The following is a 21,706-nucleotide window of genomic DNA, read 5'->3' as shown; positions in this document are numbered from 1 at the left end:
GGGTCGACGATCAGCGATCTCGATCGTAATTTTGATTAAGCACTTCTCGCGAGGGGTAGTACAATTCACCCTCCGGTTTAGCTTGCTCCTCCTATTCCCCGGAGGAAAGTATAAAATCGTTGCTCGTCCACGAAGTCCATTAGATCGGGATCCACGCGTCGGTTGGATGTTTTCTCGATAATCATCGTTACGTAACACGGAGCGCGATCGCTCGAGACCAATTTCCGTGGAACCGCTTCTGGTGGTTCGATTCGGGCAGATACATTTAGCAGAGTCTTGAGAGAAGCGTGGACATTGATTTACTGTTTCACGCGAACAAATAGAATAAATAGATGGCGGTGCGCAGCGGGTCGGTATTTAGCACGGAATCGCGACGAAGCTTCGAGAACAACTGACGATCGAATCGACGGCCGCGAAAGATCGAGAAAATCCCTGAATCCTCGGGATCCTTGCGATCGAAGTATTAAAACGCGAAAGAACGGTGCTGCGCGTATAGCGGTTAGTCGATTAACGAAGCTCGTGTGCTGCTATGGGGGGGAAAGGGGCGCGAATGCTCGGCTCGGCTCGGCTCGAGGGGAACATTGGGAACCGAACCGACTCGAGTCGGCTCGACTCGACTCGGTGTCGTCCTATTTCCACGCTCGGGAAGTTTCGTGCGGCGAGCCGATCGTGCACGAACCAACGGGGATATAAGTGGGTCGTTCGGAGCCGCACGTGTCGTCCTTGACTCACATAGCGTGGCGCGCAGGCGCTCACCGTTGCCGCATTGCTGGTCGCTAGGGCTTTTTCTTTGTTCCCCTCTTTCTCGCGTGTGTGCGACACAGTGTGAGCCCGAGAACGCGCGAGCGCAAAAGCGAAGCGCTCCTTAGGAGCGCCGCGCTGCGTGACCATCGTTACACGCGCCTCTCCGTGCACTCTGCGAAATGAGACAGTGGCTGCGTAATCTGTCTATCGCGCCTCTAACGTCGCCCACATAACCGCTATAGCGAACGAAATGTATTCCCGCGTCCTCTTCGCTGGACCAACTTACTGTGGCGGCCATGTACTTAAAGACACTACTTAATGCAGACAATGATCAACAACGTATTTTAAGGAGTAGAAGCTATCCGGATATTTATTCTGTACATATCGATGATTGAAATTGATATTCAAAATTAGCGTTCCACTGTATAAGTTATATAGATTAAGTATATAGATAGGTATATTATATTAAGTATAGATAAGTTATAGAGATTTAAGTATATGGCCACTGCAATGCAAAAACCTGCAACTTTTAAAAATTGTATCTTTTTTACTTCGTTATAAACCTTGTTTGAACTACGAAGAAAGTTAAGTACAGCTTTTATCGATGAGGCATAATATTGCAGCGAACAGAAATACTGCAGCAAGCGGTTGACCTCTCAACAAGCTTCGTATGTGGATCAAGAGATTTTAGAAGTTCGGATGCACAAGCTGATAACAAAAGGCTTTCCGAGCTTTTAAAGTGAAAAGTTTTAGACTCCCATTCATGGATCTCATAATAAGTCAGCTTAGAATTTGAACTATTGTACATGTGCGTACAGCACCGTATTGGTCTTGCTTGACCTCGTTTGCTGGTTCCACGGGTTTTCATATTTTAATGAATCCTGTTCAGTTTTCTAGCGTAAACACTTTCCTTGAGAACTCGTTTCTCGTATCATGCCTGGCTGGGTCATAATCAGTGCGGAGCACAAAATATTCTATAGGCCCGAAACAAGGTTGAATAGGACAAATGTCGTGCGGGGAAGCATACTTCGCGAGTACACTCGCCCTTGGAGTTGTAGCCACGTATATGTATACATATTGCGGTCCTCTGTACAGTCGCCAAGCATTTTCACAGGCTACGTTAGCACTATAACATCGTAGAGACACTGGAGATACGGTTCACTCGATAAAAGGCGTCTACGACGGCGGCTAGCTTTAGCAGGTAGACGCAGGTAGACCGCAAATTATATAAAACATATTCCCGGCCGATTCCCATGTGCCACGAATAGTTTGTCGAAGGATAATAAAATATTCGCAAAATATCATATAATAAATCAAAATATCAAATAAAATATCAAAATATCATATATTCACCAAATAATAATAAAATATTAGCCTACTCTCGAGCTACTTTTCGAAATCTGTATCTAGTCCAGTGGGATAATGGCATCAAAATGGCGCATATCTGTTTCGAATTAAAGTTTTAAGTTCATTCGTATGAAATACATGTATATCTGTCTTAGCCTACCGATCCTCTTATTACATCCAAATACATAAACAGCAACTATTTTGAAGTTTGGATGAAACATTCACGGCCGTGGGTGAAGTTAGATTTCGGTCCGTTCACCGGAGGATTAACGTTACAAAATGTCTTCGTTTCTGAAATGCTGTCCGATCGGAATATTTCGAGTTTCATGAAGAAATCCGAGCAGGCGCGGATGGCTGTAACAAAGTAGCATGCCAGCACGCTGCTGTCGGGTTAAGGCCCCGGCAATCTGGCGTTTCGATCTTGTCCACGTCGACGAGGAAGGATTCCGTGGATGAGCTCGATCCACGATCGAGAAGGTCGAGAAAACGGGAAGCCGTGGTTGTGCAATGTCCCAAGGCAAGGCAAGGCGAGGCGAGAGCGAGCGAGGCGACGGCAACAGGACAGCAGAGTACAGAGCAGGGAAACGGAGAGCCAGAGTGCGTGTCGTGCGTTCCTGCGTGGCCCCGTGTGGACGCATATGCGCACGCCCGATGATAATCGACAGAAAGAGAAAGGTCATCGGGGAGCGAGAGAGCAGTTCATCCATTGCTTCCTCTTCCTTATAGCGATTACGAGTAGGTAAGCGGGTATCCGAAATTGCGGAGAGTGACGCAACGCGCAGCTGTACGTACGGATTCTTGTGCGTGAAACGCTCTTTTGTGTGCGCACGCGAACTCCCCATACAGGGTGTCCCAAAATCCCTTGCAAGATCCAACCAATTCATTAACCTTTTAGGTACGGCTGAATTCTGCGCGAGGCTATTTCTCTGGACGGCAGAATCTGATGTGTATTGTACAGAGTCTGATACTGTATATACAGGGTGTCCCAAAAATGTCTCGCAATCCGAAAGTGGCGGGTTCCTCAGACCATTTGAAGCAACTTTTTCCTTTACAAAAATGTTCTCCGAGGCACCGTTAACGAGTTATTAACGAAAAACAGTGACCAATAAGAATCGAGTACGGCTGATGCGAGGCGGCCCAGTCAACCAGCGGGCGAAGCCCAGTCCCGCTCATTGGCTCGATCGCCTCGCGTCAGCTGAGCTCGCCTCTCATTGGTCACTGTTTATCGTTAATAACTCGTTAACGGTGCCTCGGAGAACATTTTTGTAAAGGAAGAAGTTGTTTCAAATGATCCGAGGAACCCGCCATTTCCGGACTGCGAGACATTTTTGGGACACCCTGTAGACTGTTGTAAATCGATGTGAAGACAAAAGAAGTGTAAAACAATGCATATCAATGCGAGTGAGCTACTAGAGCAAGCCACTATAGTGGCGCGTCGTGCCTAAAAGTTTAAAATGCCACAAATTCGATTCCACAGTAACTCTTCCTAAACTGGCGAGATATGTGTTGAAACATCATCAAAGAAGCTTCTGTGATTGTTGTTGTAGAAGATTATATAAAATTTCGAAAACATTTTTGAAAAAGATAGATGTAGCGAACGCTGACGAATTTTCTTGTTGTAATTTCACTGAAAAAAGGAAGTTCAGTTCGTTTGGAACTTGTTTTGTTTTTCTCGTGCGAGAGAATTGATGGTAGGTCGGTCGAGGTTCGAAATTTTCGCACACCCCATGTATTCGCATGCGTGTGGTATAGTATAGTGTTGAGCTCGCCGGCGGAAGCACGGTGCTGCACGACAGCAGGCCGCGTTTTCTTGCAATGGAGCTCGTTCGCGTATAGTTGATCGATGCCGCGAATTTTTATAATACAATATTCTCACGTTGTCTCAATTCCTCGCGGTCTTTCTCTCTTAGCCGTATCAAGGACGCGCGTATTTCATCTTCAACATGCTCTTATCTCGCTGTTTTCCCTCGGCTGTTCGAGAAAACAAGCCGCCGAACATGAAAAACATTTTATCGCGTTCTTCCACGAAGAGTATATCGTTTTTCCTCGTTCAGCTCTGCAGTGGAAATCAACCGCACGAGGAAACAGATGATTTTACACTTTTTTTTCAATCGGCCCGCTTGCCACGCTCGAATGTCACGATAACCGGCGATTAAAAGCGGATCGTAAAGAGAGGGGTCTGACATCGGAGCGAAACCAGTCGAAAATTACCCGGTTCGAACGCGTGCCGTTCCGTAGGACGCGCGTATTTCCGTGGAATTCGATGATCAAGAACAATTCCAAGGAATACGCGGTACCACGACGGATGGATGATGGACGCGAGCCACGGGAGGCCGTGTCCGCCGTAAATTGCTATAATGCTCAAGGACAGCAGCGAAGACCTCTGCGAACTCGAGCAGCCAGCAGCGAGTCGAGTCGAGTCGAGTCGAGTCGGTGTTGGCTTTGGCATCGTGAGTATTGATCGCAACTCGGCAACTCAAAGGGGAGGCCACCACGTTAGGCTATTCGAACCCCCAATTGGATCGACCTACCTCGTGGCTAGGGAACGGAAGGAAGAGGGGTCGAGCCGCGAGAAGCGGCCTATTTCTTCCCGTCTTCCATCGGGAGTTCGTGTCACGGAGACTATTTTTCAAAGATGCTAGATGACGGGGCCTTCATGGTCTGGATCATCCGAGCCGATAGACGATATCGCGTCTGCTCACACACACACACACATACACACACGATTGTGCAATGGAGTCGAGAGTCCTTTCGGAAGTACGAGTGCCGTCTAAATATAACCGGCCAGGTTTTATCTTCTGCCAATTTTGTGGGTCAGCTATATCGGCCGGCTAATGAGTGGTCACTGCGGATCCTTGTACATTAATAGCTTGGTAGATGCAAACAAGCTTACTCATCGATCCCTGTAGCCTCTCTAGATAGTAGGGTTACAGATGCTGGCAGTTCATTGTGCGCAATTGCAGCCTCCCAGACTTTTTAAGAACGAGCGGAATGATCTATTGAGATCACGAGGAAATTTCGGGCTCCCAAGGGTGCTATCGACATACAAATGAAACGGATATATCCCTGCGATCCCTCCGTTCCTAGTGCTGTAAGCATTCGTAATATGTCTGAACTATTGAAATAGGCAGACTATGTTCTGATAAATCGTTGGCTGATCGAACGCTTGACGAACATACGGTTCTTATTCTTTTGGATTTGCTGCCTCCGCGACGATAAGGTCTAAGTTTGGAAGGTCTCCAGCGCTTTGATATCGTACAATTGGGTCAATCAATTTCGTATGCCCGAGCGACCAACCCAAACCTGATAAAAGCAACTGCGAGCTTAATTTTACGAACGAGAAAAATGCTTCGCCAAGCCCGGGTCGGACCGAGCCCAGCGGACAAAGGTCAGGCATCAAAATGGCGTCTTTACGCAACAGCACGAGGAAACTGCGCTCGACATCTGCATAAGAAAAGTCATGCCACCGGCGGTTGGCACTGCAACACAGTGCGTCTAACCTCACAAAAAGCCAGATGACGCACCGATGACCCAGCCTGATTTTTCATTTGCCCGCTACGGCCGGCTGACGCGTTGCATCGCGTTGCACCGACGCGACGTCGGCGACGACGACGTCGACGCCGACGACAACGACGACTTTAGCCGGCGCGTATTTTTGGCGAACGGGACGCGAGGCGTTGCAGAGGGAGGCCGACAAATTGAGAATTTCAGGGCAACGATTATTGCCAGTTACGCAGAAGACCTTGAAGTTAATTCCTTTCGGCGAGAGGAACCGGCCGACCGCAGCGCCTCTCGCGAATTTTTCGGCGAGGCGAACGAACTTACATAATTTTGCGGGACCATGGGAGGCGTTAGGCGAATCACCTAACAAGTGGCGTTTCCGGTCCGCTAACACCGCCGACGACGAACACAAGTAACACATTTAAAGTTGAAAAGGTCTGGGCGCCGCGAATGCATTTTTCTGCACCGTCAAGATGTTTAATGCATTTTCTCAGTTGGCTCATTTTTCACGCGCTCAATTATCTAGAACCACCTTCAAACTTCCATTGTACCTCCTTACTTTGTACATAAAATCGTTTCTATCTCTCTATCGAGACGATTGCTCGACGGTTACGTTAACGAATCGTTCTGCACTGCGATTACTAGAGTCAGCTCGAGCTTGTCACAAGAAAAACGAAGCTTAAACCTGGCCAGGGAATTGTGTCACCCAATTACGAGCGACACGCCAGCGAACGTGTTAATAGTCCGACTGAGAACTCATTAACGCCGGTCATAAGGTAAAGCGTAAAATTGTCGTTGGTATAACGACGTGCCCACCTTTTTCACAGGATTATTTGAACAGACCAGCTGAAACCGAGAGCCGCGACCAAGTCATCGTTTCGCCTAGCTTGTTGCTGGTTGCATAACACGCCACCGACGAGCCGTTGCTCATCGAGCGTCAACAATAACGCCGAATGAAACAGCATCGGCGACGTAGATGCGTGGAGAGGAAAACGAATTTCGCGATTATCACCGCCGTCGACCAGCGTGGTCGCGGCCACGCTCACCTCTCGGTACTTATCCCCGATGCACCTGTGTGCAACGCGAGAATACGTAATCGTTTTTACGAACTCGTTCTATTGTTCCGCTCGACCGGCTCCCGATACTTATCGCGGGAAGACAAATTTTTCCGCGAATCGCGCGTTCATCGCCGGGACTATGGTATACTCCCTTTCCCCGCTGGCAAACACAGTTCGGGTTCATAGTTCAGCCGGCTTTGCAATTCCAAGCGAACACACAAGCACACGGCGGTCTCTCGCGTTAATTCTCGCAGCCGCGAAGCTGTCCTTTCGTTTCATCGTTTCGTGTTCCATTCTACGTTTATGAATGAAAATTGACAGACAAGGCCACCAATTACGTGCTAAATTAAAACGTCTACGAGCCGGTGCCTGCTGGGACCGCGGACTGCGTTGTAGGTGGGACGAAACGAAGTAAAACGCTGCCGTAGAATTGCGGCCTTTGAAGCAGCCGTTGAGTCACCGATAGAAGCGCTTCCTCTTTACCTTGTCAAAGACCTCGGACTCGTTTCACCTTCAAATTGTAGAGACGCAGCTTTAATTATTATCGCCGCGTTCACATTTCAGATTATTAATCTTCAACCGTCTCCCATTTTTCCCAACTTAATTTGTTTCTTGGTAAGGAATTGGTACAAGGACGAGAAAAAATAATTATTATAGAGAGATCAATCGGTTAGCCTTACGAATCCCCCTTTTGAACACGAGAAGTTATGATGAAACTAAATGAGTTTGAAATGGGATTAATAGTGTCGTTTGTAGCTAATTAAACGAAGTTAAGGACATATTACTTCTTCAGAACCAGTAAGAAGTGTGTCAAACTGGCACGAGGTACAAATGGAAAATTATTTCATCTAGAAGAGGCAAACGACTGTCGTCGCACAGTTGTCGTCATCGTCATCGTCAAGTTTAATGGTTTGCAGAAAGTTTTTTTACTTACAAACTACTTTAAAATCATTAAATCCAAAATATTATTCGTTTTAGACGATTGTGTGATTGCGTAAAATATGCTGAAGCGAAAATTCTGAAATTCGAAGTGTGAAATGAATTTTTATAAGTATTTATTAGAAATCATCAAATAACAATTGCGCAAAACAACTTCATATATATTGGTAATTGTATTTTGATTATTTATCTGTGTCGAAAGTAGTTTTCATCTCATTCATAAATAGCACAATGCTCGCAGTTTCAGAAAATTTTGTTTAGAAATAATTCAAGGTCACCCAGGTTTTTACGTCGTTATATAAATCTTTAAATAACGTGAAAATAATTATTTTCACGGACAAGTGGGATCCTGGCTCACTGTTCACCGATTCGTCGTTGGATTGTGTGATTGCGTAAAATATGCTGAAGCGAAAATTCTGAAATTCGAAGTGAAATGAATTTTTATAAGTATTTATTATAAATCATCAAATAACAATTGCGCAAAACAACTTCATGCATATTGATAAATACAGATTATTTATCTGTGTCGAAAGTAGTTTTTATCTCATTTATAAATATCACAACGCTCGCAGTTTCAGAAAATTTTGTTTAGAAATAATTCAAGGTCACCCAGGTTTTTACGTCGTTATATAAATCTGCAAATAACGTGAAAATAATTATTTTCACGGACAAGTGGGATCCTGGCTCGCTGTTCACCGATTCGTCGTCGGCATCGTGTAGAAAACTTCGAAAAAAATGTTGTCCCGCCATGTTGATTTCGCTTGCGCACTTTCGGCTCGTTCGAGCCGGCTCGCAAGCTAGGGTTCTTCAGATAAGCACGTTCTTATCTGTACTTGTACTTACGTAAGCAGCGATTCGCGCGAGCCTTTAGCCTCGCTCGCTCTCTTCCTCTTCCGTCCTTTCGCGACCGCGTTCTCTTTTGCTTTTCCGTTGGTGTTCGGCCGGTTCGCCGATTCACCGATTCGCCCCTCTCCCCTCTCCCGCGGCCCGGAATCGTATTTCGTTTTACGCTAACAAGTCAGCCCCAGCCAGAGCGATTCTTTTGATTCAGCTCTTTCCCCCTGCGACTCTTCTTTCGCGCCCCGGGTCGGCGTTTTCGCAATCTTCCGCAGAGATTCGGAGAATCTTCGCGCGTTCCTGCTCGAGCGAGCTAACTCCTGCTTTGTGCTGCGTATACCGAAGCGAATTCGCAGAGAGAGGCTCTTTCGCTTTAAAAAAATCGAAGCTGTTGTCGGCGGATGCGCAATATTTTGCTGGCATAAAATGCAAAATCGTTCGAAACCGGATCGAAAGGCGAGAGCAGCGGGAATTCAGTTTTCCCTGTATTCCCGTCGTCGAAGAGTTTTCAGAGCTGATCTTCGTGGATCCCCTTAATCTGCAATATTTCTCTAGCATAAAATGCAAAATCGTTGAGAAGGGGATTGAAAGCCGCGACAGAAGTTGTCGCGGCAAGAACTGTCCGCCGAGAGCCGGGTGGGTCTTCTCGAAGAGTTTCGAACCCGACGGGGGGAAATTTCTGTCGCAAGCCCCTAACTTTTGTCGAGCACCGATAAGACTCTGAAAGCGACCCAAGGCGGCTCGTGGGTGAAAAGTATTATTCGGTCACGTGGCCTGACCGCGTGTCAGGAAACAGTCAGGCGATACGGGAAGTCTGAGATCTCGCCGAGACGATAAACTGTAGCATGTCGTCTGGATAATAATGCTCTCGCATATTTACTCGTGACGTAAATCACGCCGACGAGGACGACGGGGACAACACGCGGCGTTGCGATCCGGACTCGCGCGTTGCAGACAATTATCGAGAAGCGGACTCGTTAATTAGCAGATTATAAAACGCTCCTGTCGGGGAACACAGTTAGGTGTGACGGAAAAGCGAGCCAGCTTTTGGCAGCGCTCTACTTACCTAACCGCGCGGTTTCTCAATCCTGAGGCCTTCCACGATTCGTGGAAGCTACGTCTAAGTTGGTCCCTGACGAACCTTCACTGTCATTAGGACATCGCGATCGAGATGCGAACGACATTTTCAATTAATCTTCCACTTTTGAACAGAGCTCCGGACACCGCATTTTTCGTACAAATTTTGGTTTTCAATTCTTTGAAAGTAAAACATTTCCGCCATTTACTTCTGCATTCCAAGGTCATAAGTAGACTGCCGATTTTTATGCAAAATCGAAATTGTCCCGACAAATTTCAGGAAACAGGAGCTACATGGATATTTATTTCGTTTTTTAATCATTATAACAAGTCGATTTTAGTATTTTTACAAATTTTAGTTTTAAATTCTTTGAAAATAAAACATTTCCGCCATTTACTTTCTGCATTCCAAGGTCATAAGTAGACTGCCGATTTTTATGCAAAGTCAAAATTGTCCCGACAAATTTCAAGACACAGGAGCTACATGAATATTTATTTCGTTTTTTAATCATTATAACAAGTCGATTTTAGTATTTTTACAAATTTTAGTTTTAAATTCTTTGAAAATAAAACATTTCCGCCATTTACTTCTGCATTCCAAGGTCATAAGTAGACTGCCGATTTTTATGCAAAATCGAAATTGTCCCGACAAATTTCAAGACACAGGAGCTACATGGATATTTATTTCGTTTTTTAATCATTATAACAAGTCGGTTTTAGTATTTTTACAAATTTTAGTTTAGAATTCTTTGAAATTAAAACATTTCCGCCATTTACTTCTGCATTCCAAGGTCATAAGTAGACTGCCGATTTTTATGCAAAATCAAAATTGTCGCGACAAATTTCAAGACACAGGAGCTAGATAGATATTTATTTCGTTTTTTAATCGTTATAACAAGTCGATTTTAGTATTTTTACAAATTTTAGTTTAGAATTCTTTGAAAGTAAAACATTTCCGCCATTTACTTCTGCATTCCAAGGTCATAAGTAGACTGCCGATTTTTATGCAAAATCGAAATTGTCCCGACAAATTTCAAGACACAGGAGCTACATGGATATTTATTTCGTTTTTTAATCATTATAACAAGTCGGTTTTAGTATTTTTACAAATTTTAGTTTAGAATTCTTTGAAATTAAAACATTCCCGCCATTTACTTCTGCATTCCAAGGTCATTAGTAAACTTCCGATTTTTATGCAAAGTCAAAATTGTCCCGACAAATTTCAAGACACAGGAGCTACATGCATATTTATTTCGTTTTTTAATCGTTGTAACAAGTCGATTTTAGTATTTTTACCGTTCTAAATTCGATCTACTCATTTTTGTCACAAATATATCAAATCCGCGGTGTCATAAGAATTACTTGACTGGAAAGATGAAGCAAATGGCTACCTCGGTTGGATTCGCTTACAACGTACAGCCTAACGGAGCCTGTTAACAAAACTGGACCATATTGGAGCAATTTAAAGGAAAATCAAACATAGTACAGCGTAAAAGCGTATACCGTGTCCCAAGATGGACCTGTCTCCGGGCCCGACGGATTATATCTTCTCTTCCGCGTTCAACCGTTGTCCTTCTTCCACCCTTGAAGCCTCGAGATTTATTCAGCATCCCCGAAACCACCCGGTCAACAGGTTAACATTCATGCTAGCGAACGTTAGAAGGTCCTTTAGACGAAGCGTAGAAGGTCCAGGCTCCGGTGGAGTGACACGTAGGGTTAGGCCCGCAGAGAAAGGACAAGCGGCCGACAGAAAAGAGTGGAAGGACGGAGGTTGTCAAAAGAGAAAGGAAGGAACACAGAGAGATGGGGTTGGAATAAAAGAGGCTGAGGGGAGCACATCGGATAGAAAGGCAGGGAGAGGCGAAGAGAGAGAGAGAGAGAGAGAGAGAGAGAGAAAAGACGGAAGAAAAAGGGGGCAGCGAGAAGCTGGTGGGGTCGATAGTTGGCCGAGTTGGCGGGAGAGCCGGTTGTGTAACCAAGGAGCGAACCGAGTAACAAGAATCCCAAGGTGCTCTCGTCGATACATGACGGCTTCCTTGAGCCAGCGACGTTTCGTTGATAAATCTGCGTGAACCCGTAGGCCTCGTAGATCCGCGTAGAATCGTGTCCCGTCTCTGATCCGACCCCCGAGCCGCCGATCAATTCCCGATCCGATCCATCCCCGATCGACGATCGTGACGCAGGCCTTTTGATGGAACTGTCCGCTGCAGACATGTTTCGCAACGCGTAAGAATATTGTAATTAGAACGGGTCAATCGATGTCACGTTCGATAATGGTGTCGGTAGCCGATGTAATGACGACCGGTCGGTCGTCCGTTCAATAATAATTCGATGGTCACCGGTCGGTCAATGGCGGAGCCGTTAAATCGATAGCTGTTCGTACTCCCGTTAATATATTTTGTTTGCATTCGATTAAAACCGAGCATCGAAGAAGTTCAGACCATTATGCGGTTGTAAACCGTTACCTGTCGATTGGAGCTAAAACGGTTACGAGGAACCGAATGAATCTCGTAACTGTTACAAGGTATGTATGTCGGTTCTGGCTTGTACATATTGGCTTTGGTTTTGCTCATTTAGAACCGATATTACATTGGTTCTACGTTAAGTTCTATTTATGTTATTAATTGGCAACTGTTATATTTTTCGGATGTATTGGGTTGTCCGGAAAGTTCGTGCCGATTTTTTAGGAAAATTAAGACGCAGCTCATTTAAATATTGGTATACATTTATTAAATTATATAGGTACCATTCTGTTCCACAACCTTTCTCCATCTTTCATGCGGCTTGAGAATTCCGTTCTTCCAGAACCTCTCAGGTTTTCTGGCAAAAAATTTCTCGTCCTTGATCTTCAAGGTCGAAATTTCTAGCTTTAAACCGAGCAAACCACTTCCGCACAGTTCTTTCGGCTACAGCATCCTCGCCATAAACAGCGCATATCTTATATGCCGCTTGTGTGGCATTTTTGCCCTTTCGGAAAAATAAAAGCATTAAATGCCTATAATGCACTTTATTTGCCACCATATTCTAAGGCGTACAAAACTGAGAAATTAAGGAATCGTAACCAAACTTTTTTCCAAATATGGCTGAAGTTATCTCTTTTAGAATATGTACACATGTCATTTGTATTCACACACACAATAGTTGTGATATATTCAGTCAGGTTTCTCACGCTACCTACCGAAAATCGGCACGAACTTTCCGGACAACCCAATAGTTCTATTATATGCAATAAAAACATTGTATCTTCTTCTGGTATTCAAAGTATGGATTCTACATTTAAGCGGAAAATTCGCGCGACACGATCACATCTTTGTAGTACTTCGTATTACCGAAATCGAAAAAATAGTAGCAGATGCGAGGAATCGTAGCCGATATTATGCAGTTTGTACCAGTTACGAGACTTTCTCGATACTCAACAACTGTTCCGGGAACCGATACCGATATCATAACAGTTTTCAATCTCTGGTTAATTTAATTTAATTAACTTTAAATTTAATTCTAGTTTTATTTCGCGCAAAGACGAGCAATGCAGCAATAAATAAATGGAAATGTAACAATAAATCACAGACCAGGAAGGTAATAGACCAAATAGTAGACCAAGGTAGTAGTTTGGAAGCTAACGAAGGCAGTGCTTCGTTATGGACGACCTTGCTCGACCTTGAACGGCGGCCTTCAAACATTTAACAGGCAGGACTGAAGATTCATGTTCGGTAGATCGGAACATTCGAAAGCCGATCGAGCGCTCGATAAATTATTGAATATTCGTCGTTGTCCGACGGTCCGCCTTTGCGATACATACATACATATGTTGTACACATCGGTCGGATAGCGTGCACGAAACGCGATATTTTTCGTGTGTCGTTGCGCCACTGGCTATGATAAGTGGAAGATTCCGTGGCAGGGGATGGGGATCCATTTATCTTCGGTTTCCAGCGAGCGTAGCGCAATTTGTAATAGCGTACGTAGCATCGTGGAGGTGGTCGATGTCATAGCACCGCCTGACGATTTGTTTGCCGCCGGTCGAAATCAAGATTCGATTAGTACACCCGGAACAAAAAATCGACAGAGGCTGTCCCGCTAGATAACCGCCTATCTAGACCATGATATCGCGAAAGGCTATTCTCGGTACCGAAATGGTTCGCACAAAGAAAATATTATACCTACATACAGGATGCCTTAATATCATGTTACTTCCGGGAAATGAGGGGCAACTCAGGTCATTCGAAGTAACTGTTTTCTTAGACGGAATGTAATTCGAGCTTTTTATTTACGAGTTATTAACGAAGGACACTGTCCAATGAGAGGCGAGCTCGGCTGGCACGAGGCGGCCGAGCCAACGAGAGGTCGAAGCTCAGAGGTTGGCCGCCTAGCGCCAGCTAATTTCGTCTCTCATTGGTCACTGTTCTTTGTTAATAACTCGTAAATAAAACCGCGGATTGCATTTTCACGAAGGAAAAAGTTGCTTGAAATAAGCTCAAGAGCCTCTCATTTCCCGGAAATAACATAATTTTGAGGCACCCTGTACACGTAGTTGCATCGACGTTGTCTTCGGTGGAAGTAACAAACTGCACAAGGACTTTATCGTCTATTTTCCATTTCTTGCGCATGCTACGCCTCGTAAACTCTTTTCCTGTCCACGTACATAGAGTCGACGATTTAATTGGAAATTTAAATGTTTGAAATACGTCACGTCCACAAATTCATTTTACGAAGCGGGACCATTTAGATAAGCCCGTGCGATAGAAGATATGGGTAATTGTTTCGGTTAGACTGCTATTTTTGGTTAATTTTCATGCCTTTTAAGGGCATTTAAGTAATTTCCATTTGGAATTTGTCAAACCTGTGGTCTTATTAAATGTCTTTAACACCTTCTAAAATAATTAAAGAATCTTTAACACTAAACCTACCGCGGTCAAAGTGACCGCTTTCTTATTTTGCAATTCTGTAAAGTTCCGAGACTCTTTCGTGGAAAACGCTTGAATAAGTTATATTATTGTGGAGCAAGTTTTATAATAAAAACTTTACAAATTCTAAATAAATTCGGTCTTCTCACTTTTGTGAAGCAGTACATGCCAGTTAGTATTACTGCTTGGTAGGTTTAGTGTTAATGAAAAGAGTATAATACAACGAAAAATGTCTAATAATAAAAAACTTTACAAATTCTAAATAAATTCGGTCTTCTCACTTTTGTGAAGCAGTATATGCCAGTTAGTATTACTGCTTGGTAGGTTTAGTGTTAATGGAAAAAATATAATACAACGAAAAATGTCTAATAACAAAAAACTTTACAAATTCTAAATAAATTCGGTGTTCTCACTTTTGTGAAGCAGTACACGCCAGTTAGTATTACTGCTTGGTAGGTTTAGTGTTAATGGAAAGAATATAATACAACGAAAAATATCTAATAATAAAAAACTTTACAAAATCTAAATATAAATTCGGTCTTCTCACTTTTGTGAAGCAGTACATGCTAGTTAGTATTACTGCTTGGTAGGTTTAGTGTTAATGAAAAGAATATAATACAACGAAAAATGTCTAATAACAAAAAACTTTACAAATTCTAAATAAATTCGATCTTCTGACTTTTGTGAAGTAGTACATGCCAGTTAGTATTACTGCTTGGTAGGTTTAGTGTTAATGAAAAGAATATAATACAACGAAAAATGTCTAATAATAAAAAACTTTACAAATTCTAAATAAATTCGGTCTTCTCACTTTTGTGAAGCAGTACATGCCAGTTAGTATTACTGCTTGGTAGGTTTAGTGTTAATGAAAAGAATATAATACAACGAAAAATGTCTAATAGTAAACATATGAGTTCGCTGTTCTTTCATGTACACTTTCATGAAACAAAGATGTTTAATAGTGAAAGACCATCTTTTCAAACGTTTTTTCGAATCCAGACCAAAATCTGGAACTGGCAAGCAAAAGATCATCTCTAATTGCAAATACAAATCCGAATCTTTTTAGAAATGGATCCAGCGTTAGCGCACACCCCCATGTTGCCCGCATATGTATACGTATAATCGATCGGAAGAAGGGTAAAGACAGCAGGAACAAAATGTTGTTCTAATTTGAATAATTTGCATCGCCTTTGTAGGTGCCTCAGCTTCCCCTTTTAGCTGCCCCCTGTGTCTTGGTCGTCCCGAACCTTCGTCTTACTTGATCTCACCCTCGACGTAGCCGTGCTCCCCCCCTCGGTGGAGCCTCGCCATCGTTTTCTCACCGATTTCGATCGTCTTCTTCCAGAGCGTTCCTCCCTCTGCCTCTATATCTCTTCCCCTCGCCCTTCTAGGATCTATCTTTTCCCCGTGTTTTTCTCCGGGAGCGATCGGCGGACCCCAGGGACATGTGGTGGGGGGCCACGTGCTCCCGGTACCGAGTCACGCGAGGGTAGGACACGTGGTGTGTACACGCACGTCCGTCCGGACGCATTGGCGGAGGAACGCGTTCTTTTTCAGGGGAACCCGTTCAGGTTTATACGCACAAAAGCGAACGCGGAAGTTGGCAGATCTCCGGGCTGTGGACCATTGGCAGACCCCGAATTCGATGCAAACGAACACACACACACACAAACCCGCAATTTTGCTCCTCGCTCCTTCGTTTGCATGTGTTGTTTTATAGCGTCGGACGATCGTGACCGGCGAAATTGAACACTTTTGCATTTGTACACGCAAGCTTTGAGACTCATTTCATGCTCCAGCTACACAGTCGTTTTTCTATGTCATTTTTAAATATCTTAAGGAAGGGACGGTTTTAAGTCGGTTTTTACTGTCTTTGGGGTTCTTACTGTAACAGATGGACTGTCGATTTCCTCTGAAAGTAATTCTAGAGGCCAGCTCTCTTATAACACTGTTATCGTTTCTATTACGTTATTAGTAAGACTGCTTATTTTATGCGTTCAAGCTAAAAATGAGTAAGTGAAATACAAAACTGTGGAAGGCGTTAGAGGAATATAACGATGTTGTTACTGTTCTCGAGTTATTAAAATCATTCAGTTTTGTTTCATGTCTAATTCTGGCAATTCGCTTGGAATTAGTTTATTTTGCACAAAGATCCGCAGTCTAGATCACACGAAAGTCTAGATCTCTATGGATCATGGAAACTTCTCGAAGAACGTGATTTCCCACGTGATGATTTTTCCAAGGTGTAATTATCACTGAATAAAATCGTAATTTCATGCTGGAATAGGAAAGAACTCGCGGCACCATCAAATTAGACGTCCATTGAGCGTAATCGACGATTTGTATTTTTCGATAAGAGCGCGGCGTTGTCAGAGCAGTGCGGCGTTGCCAGCGTTCTTCCGTGGGCCCGCCGCACGCGATATAGATTTTTTAATAGATACAGAGAGTATACGAAACGGATCGTTTCTTGCTCTCGAAAAAATGTGTCACCTTTTATCTTATCGGAACGGAACACGTGTATGAGGATAGACGGTCCTATGTGCTAGTATAGAAATTCGAGCGTACGAGAGATAGGCTTTACGCGTGCGTCAACGAAACGGCCGGCTACGAGAGAGAGAGGGAGAGAGTGAGAGAGAGAGAGGAAGTGAGAGAGGGATAAAGAGAGCGGTCTTATCGGCCTCATTGTTTCCTGCTCGGATCGCGGACTCTCTCAGACGAAGGAGAGACGCGGACTTCCTCTCCGATAGCGGCCGCACGCTAATTACGCGGCCCGTGTAATTTCCCTTTCATCGCTTCCGAATCCGATATCGATCTTTTTCGAACTGCATTTCGGCCGCGGGAACTGTGCCACGCATGACCTCCGCATTTCAATGAATCCTCCATAGTAATCGGAGTAACATTCTCCTCTTTGAATGCAATCTTTAGTATCCGAGAGCTGCCAAGAGCCAAATGGTTTCAACATAATTGGAATTCAACGTAACAGAATACAAAGAGAAGAAACTCCGAATTTTACAGCACTTTCGCAAGAATACGTAGTAATTATTCCTGTACGATTTTAGTGTTCAATGACTAAATAAGTAGACGGTGTTTATGAAAGATAACCGATATTTCTGTACCAGGATGTCATTTTTCATGGCCCCGCCACGACATCTCAATAATAATGTCTTCTTAAAATTTCACTCACATTTTATTCCATATCGTAATGTCAACTCTACCGTATCCCTGCCTCGTACGATCGTTAATTAATTGTTATCTGCGTTATTCAAGTTGCCGAGATAACAGTCTTTATATTGATTAAGATTGTGTTTCCACTTCTTCCGAATTAATACAACGACCACGAAATCACACAGCCATGAAAAATAATATCCTCGATAAAAATTACGCCGCGTTATCTTAAAATGTAGCTAGACGTGAAATGTGTACAACATTGTATTGAAATGTGTACAGAATTTCGAAACATTTGACTCCGGTAGAAACCGAGCCGTTCTTCTTTATCTCGTAAATTGGAACAAAACAAAATTTGCCTGTACGACAATCGTGCTGCGACACCGTGTTGCGGGAGCAAAGCCGACGAGAGCGGGAAACACGGGTCGGTTTAAAGAGCTGCGTTCGAAAAATGGTGGGAACAGTGGTCGCAGGATTGCAACGCTGAATCGTTGATCGAGAGGTTGTTTGTCGGCTCGGTATTATAGTTGCTGGCCAGCCAGCTGCACTTGACTCTCCTATGCAAGATAAATAGGTGCGGCTGGTTCCTATTAATAGCGGTTGGTTCACGTGGGGATTGCAGTGTTCCAGCCTCGGCGTAACTCACCAGCCGGTTCACCGTTCCGTCAAGAATTGCTTCGTCCATATCGTAAATTACCGTCGGTGCTTACATAACGACACCGGCTTGATCGCGAGGATGGCCGAAAACGATGCCGACCTTTCCTAGATCATCGCCTTCGGTCGTAATACGTACTTCATCCCTCAATTGTTTTCTTCGTCGCGCGCAAGACCGCGCCGTATCCACACAATAATTTCTCGAATGCCGTCTCTTTTAATTACAAACGCTGCAAATATCCCGTGAACGTTCTAAGCCTGTTCACATAAATCGCTTCAGCGCCGCCAGTTTAAGCAGAATATACCGCGATCGAGTAACCAATCTTAGTTTTTAATTGAATGTCAGCTTCGATCCAATTTAAATTCGGAGAATATTAATGCAGCAATTACCGGAGCCGTGCAATAGGGTTAAACGCGCCACGGGATCGATAATAGTGATTCATGGGATTGTACGGATTATTTGGAAGGACGCGAGTAAGGAACAATGTTAAAATTTCTATTATACCTTGCCGTGACATTAAGTTGGAGTTTCCCGAGTATTTCCGCAAGCCACGAATCACGGGCGCCGTTTTGAAGCCATAATTTATGGCGGTGGGATCGACTGAAGGGCCCATTAAACCACGCTAAGATTCTAAAACGGCTCCCTAAACGCCTGCTTTTTATTGCCCGGCCATCGACTTTCGACGGACAGACTTTGCTTTCGCGTTTGCGGTTTCAACGACGTTTATGCGCGCTCTCGGTTAACCCCCCGGTTGAACGGGACTAACGCCGAGAGTAATCCAGAAACCCGTGTTGTTGCGTAAAAAAAGAATTGCAACACCGGGAACGAATTAATAAAGGTGAAAGCTGCGGGCAAGGTGCAGAGATTAAATATCGATTAAGCGCATTTTGCAATCGCGCCAGTAATTTTTCATCTGTCACTCGAGCGAGAAAAAGTCTGTTGGATCATGTTCCGGCCACGCTCGATCCTAATTTCTGTCGCGACGTTTGTTTACGCTCGCTTCACCGTGTAATTAATGTGAAACCGTATTTTACAGGAACATCGTTACAAGCATGCTTTCCCAATAAATCTCTGGGCGAGTGTGTTTTTCTATTAGTTGGTCAAGCCAGACTGGGATTAGGATAAGGGGTCGGATGATTAGCCGGTCGAGTAGGAGCGAAGAGTGCGGTAATGGGAGAGGGAGATCAAACAAAATCCGGTATAGACGGGCGACGACCTTTAGGCACGTGTCCCACGCCACGTGCTTCGATAAACCGTCGAACGGCCCTTTGCCTCTCTTATCACCCCGCGTTTCTGTTTTCACCTCGATCTGCCTGACATTTTTGTCTCTGCCGAATCTTTGGGCCTTGTTGCAGCGTCCCCTTATCGAACTCCGTAACACGAAAGAGAACTGGTCCCAGTGTCAAAATCAGGAGACGAGAGACCCAAGCCTCGTTGTTGTAAACGATGCTTGGGAAATAGGTTGCTCTTTGGGGTATTGCCGTGGCTCTGACGAAATGCGGAGCCGGAAGACCACGCCCACTCAGAACAACCTACACGCTGAGGAAAAGAGATGGCTGGTTTTTGTCAGCGCTCCGGTAGGATTTAAAGCGGTTTAGCTTGTCCTAGATCGTTCTAGATCAAGCGATGCTAAAATTGCTCTGCAGATTTCTCTTGAAACGAGGAGCCAAAAAGCCACGCCCACTGAAGCTGGAGGAAGTGAGACGGATAGCATTTTGTGATAGAATCTAGCGCGATTTAGCTTGTTTTTGATCGTTTTAGGTGAGGCAAAAGTACTGCATAAGGCTTTGCATTGAGTACTCCATAAGGCTTTGTTCAAATTAGGAGCCAAAAGTCTCGCCCATTCAGATAGAGCCACGCCTATTTTATACAAGAACATAGAAAAACTGTGTATCGTGATTAACTTCGCATTCCGTTCTCTAAGTAATTTATTTGACTATAAATCGCTCTACAAGGACTCATTCATTGATAGAATTCGCAGGAAAGTCGACAATTGCACGCGTATTTTTCTAGTTTTTATCGAGCCTAACCTTTATTTTTCTATTTAACCTAGTTTTCCCTCGATGTTGTTATATTATATATTTGTAACGTTAGAAAAATTGGGACTTGAATCTGCTAATATCATACGCTGCACTTGATTGCATAATGCAAACGCTGCGACAGGAATGAAACGACGAATCCAAATCGGGATAACCGAAAGGTTATTCATTCAGACGGCAACGCACGACGGATTATATTTTTGTTCTTCCCCTCGAATGAAAAGTTAATGAAATCTCGCTCGATCCGTCCACGGTACTTTGTCGCCACGAACGGCAATTATACTCGGTGGACGCGCGAGCGCGAAAAAGGCTGCGGACGTTGGAAGAAACAATGCCATGACCTACATTACTATGCAGCTTTTCACGCCGAAACCCGCGCAATTACAACAGACACCGTTGATAAATTAAACAGCAAGATTGATGTCCCCGCGGTGCCATTAGCTTCTATCAAGAAATATTATTCATATTACCTCTTTTGCGGCGCGCTCCTGCGGAGATCCTTCGGCTAACGAAGCTGAATTGTTGATGGCGATAATAAAGAGGGATTACCAGCGGCCGATCCCGGTTGCTCGAGTGCTCGAATCGAACGAATATATTCGCGTGAGCCGGCCAATCTAATAGTCGCTGGCAACGATACCGTGACATAGTGAACCCAGCGGGACCATAAAGAGAAGCTCTATCGGTTCTCGGATCCGGAACCGCCTTCAATTAAAACGGAAACTCCAATTTCAAGTAATACGTGCTTTCCGGCCATGGCGAACCATCGCATCAAGTTTTCTTCGTGGGAAAAGGAAACGAAGACACATTGTATTTGTTGCTTAATTATTCTTTGCTTCGCGATGAAATACAGTGCGCGCAAGAAAATACCTCGTGATCTTTGTGTCCTGTGAGATTTCTCACGATTAGGTGAAGCTTGATGGACCGGAGAACGAACTGTAAAAAAGACTCCATCATGTTCTCTGGAATTTTCTAAGGTAATTTCCCGTTTTCATGAACATTCATGTTTGAACTATAAATTGATTGCCGCCAGTAGTCGTGTTAAGAATAAGTCAACAGTGTTATCAAATATTTGAGGTATTCGGTGATGCAAAAACGAGTATAATCTGCGGCTTAGCCGTAATCATCCTCATCTGTAAGCAAACTTTCGCGCACGATTGTTGCTAAATTGTCCACTGGAGTGTGACATTTCGGCCTCTGTTTCGTCATGCTCCTCAAAACGTGCTACGGGACCCGTAGCGGTCGGTCCGTTGTTATCTTCCTGTCGCGCATGCGCCCCGTTCGGCTCATTTCATTTCGGAGCCGTCGCGAACGCGTATATCACCGTGTATCGTTAACTTCGAGTGTGTGTGCACTCCGATAATTGCCATTTGTTCCGTTGCGAAAGCGTGCATAGAAGTAAGGACATCGAAGCGGACGTAACGACGCCGCTATAGCAACTCG

General features: G+C 44.3%; 1 long non-coding RNA gene across 1 annotated transcript; it reads right to left on the bottom strand.

The window, feature by feature from the left end:
• Positions 1–10,156: 10,156 nt before the first annotated feature.
• LOC117222563 (uncharacterized) lies at positions 10,157–20,884 on the bottom strand. The gene is made up of 2 exons (XR_004490723.2): positions 20,737–20,884; positions 10,157–11,707 (listed from the first exon to the last, which is right to left on the bottom strand). It is a non-coding gene; the product is annotated as an uncharacterized LOC117222563 (long non-coding RNA).
• Positions 20,885–21,706: the final 822 nt, after the last annotated feature.

The sequence above is a fragment of the Megalopta genalis genome, chromosome 1 (genome assembly GCF_051020955.1).
Source record: "Megalopta genalis isolate 19385.01 chromosome 1, iyMegGena1_principal, whole genome shotgun sequence".
NCBI lineage: Eukaryota > Metazoa > Arthropoda > Insecta > Hymenoptera > Halictidae > Megalopta > Megalopta genalis.
This window is presented reverse-complemented; position numbering and strand designations above follow the sequence as displayed.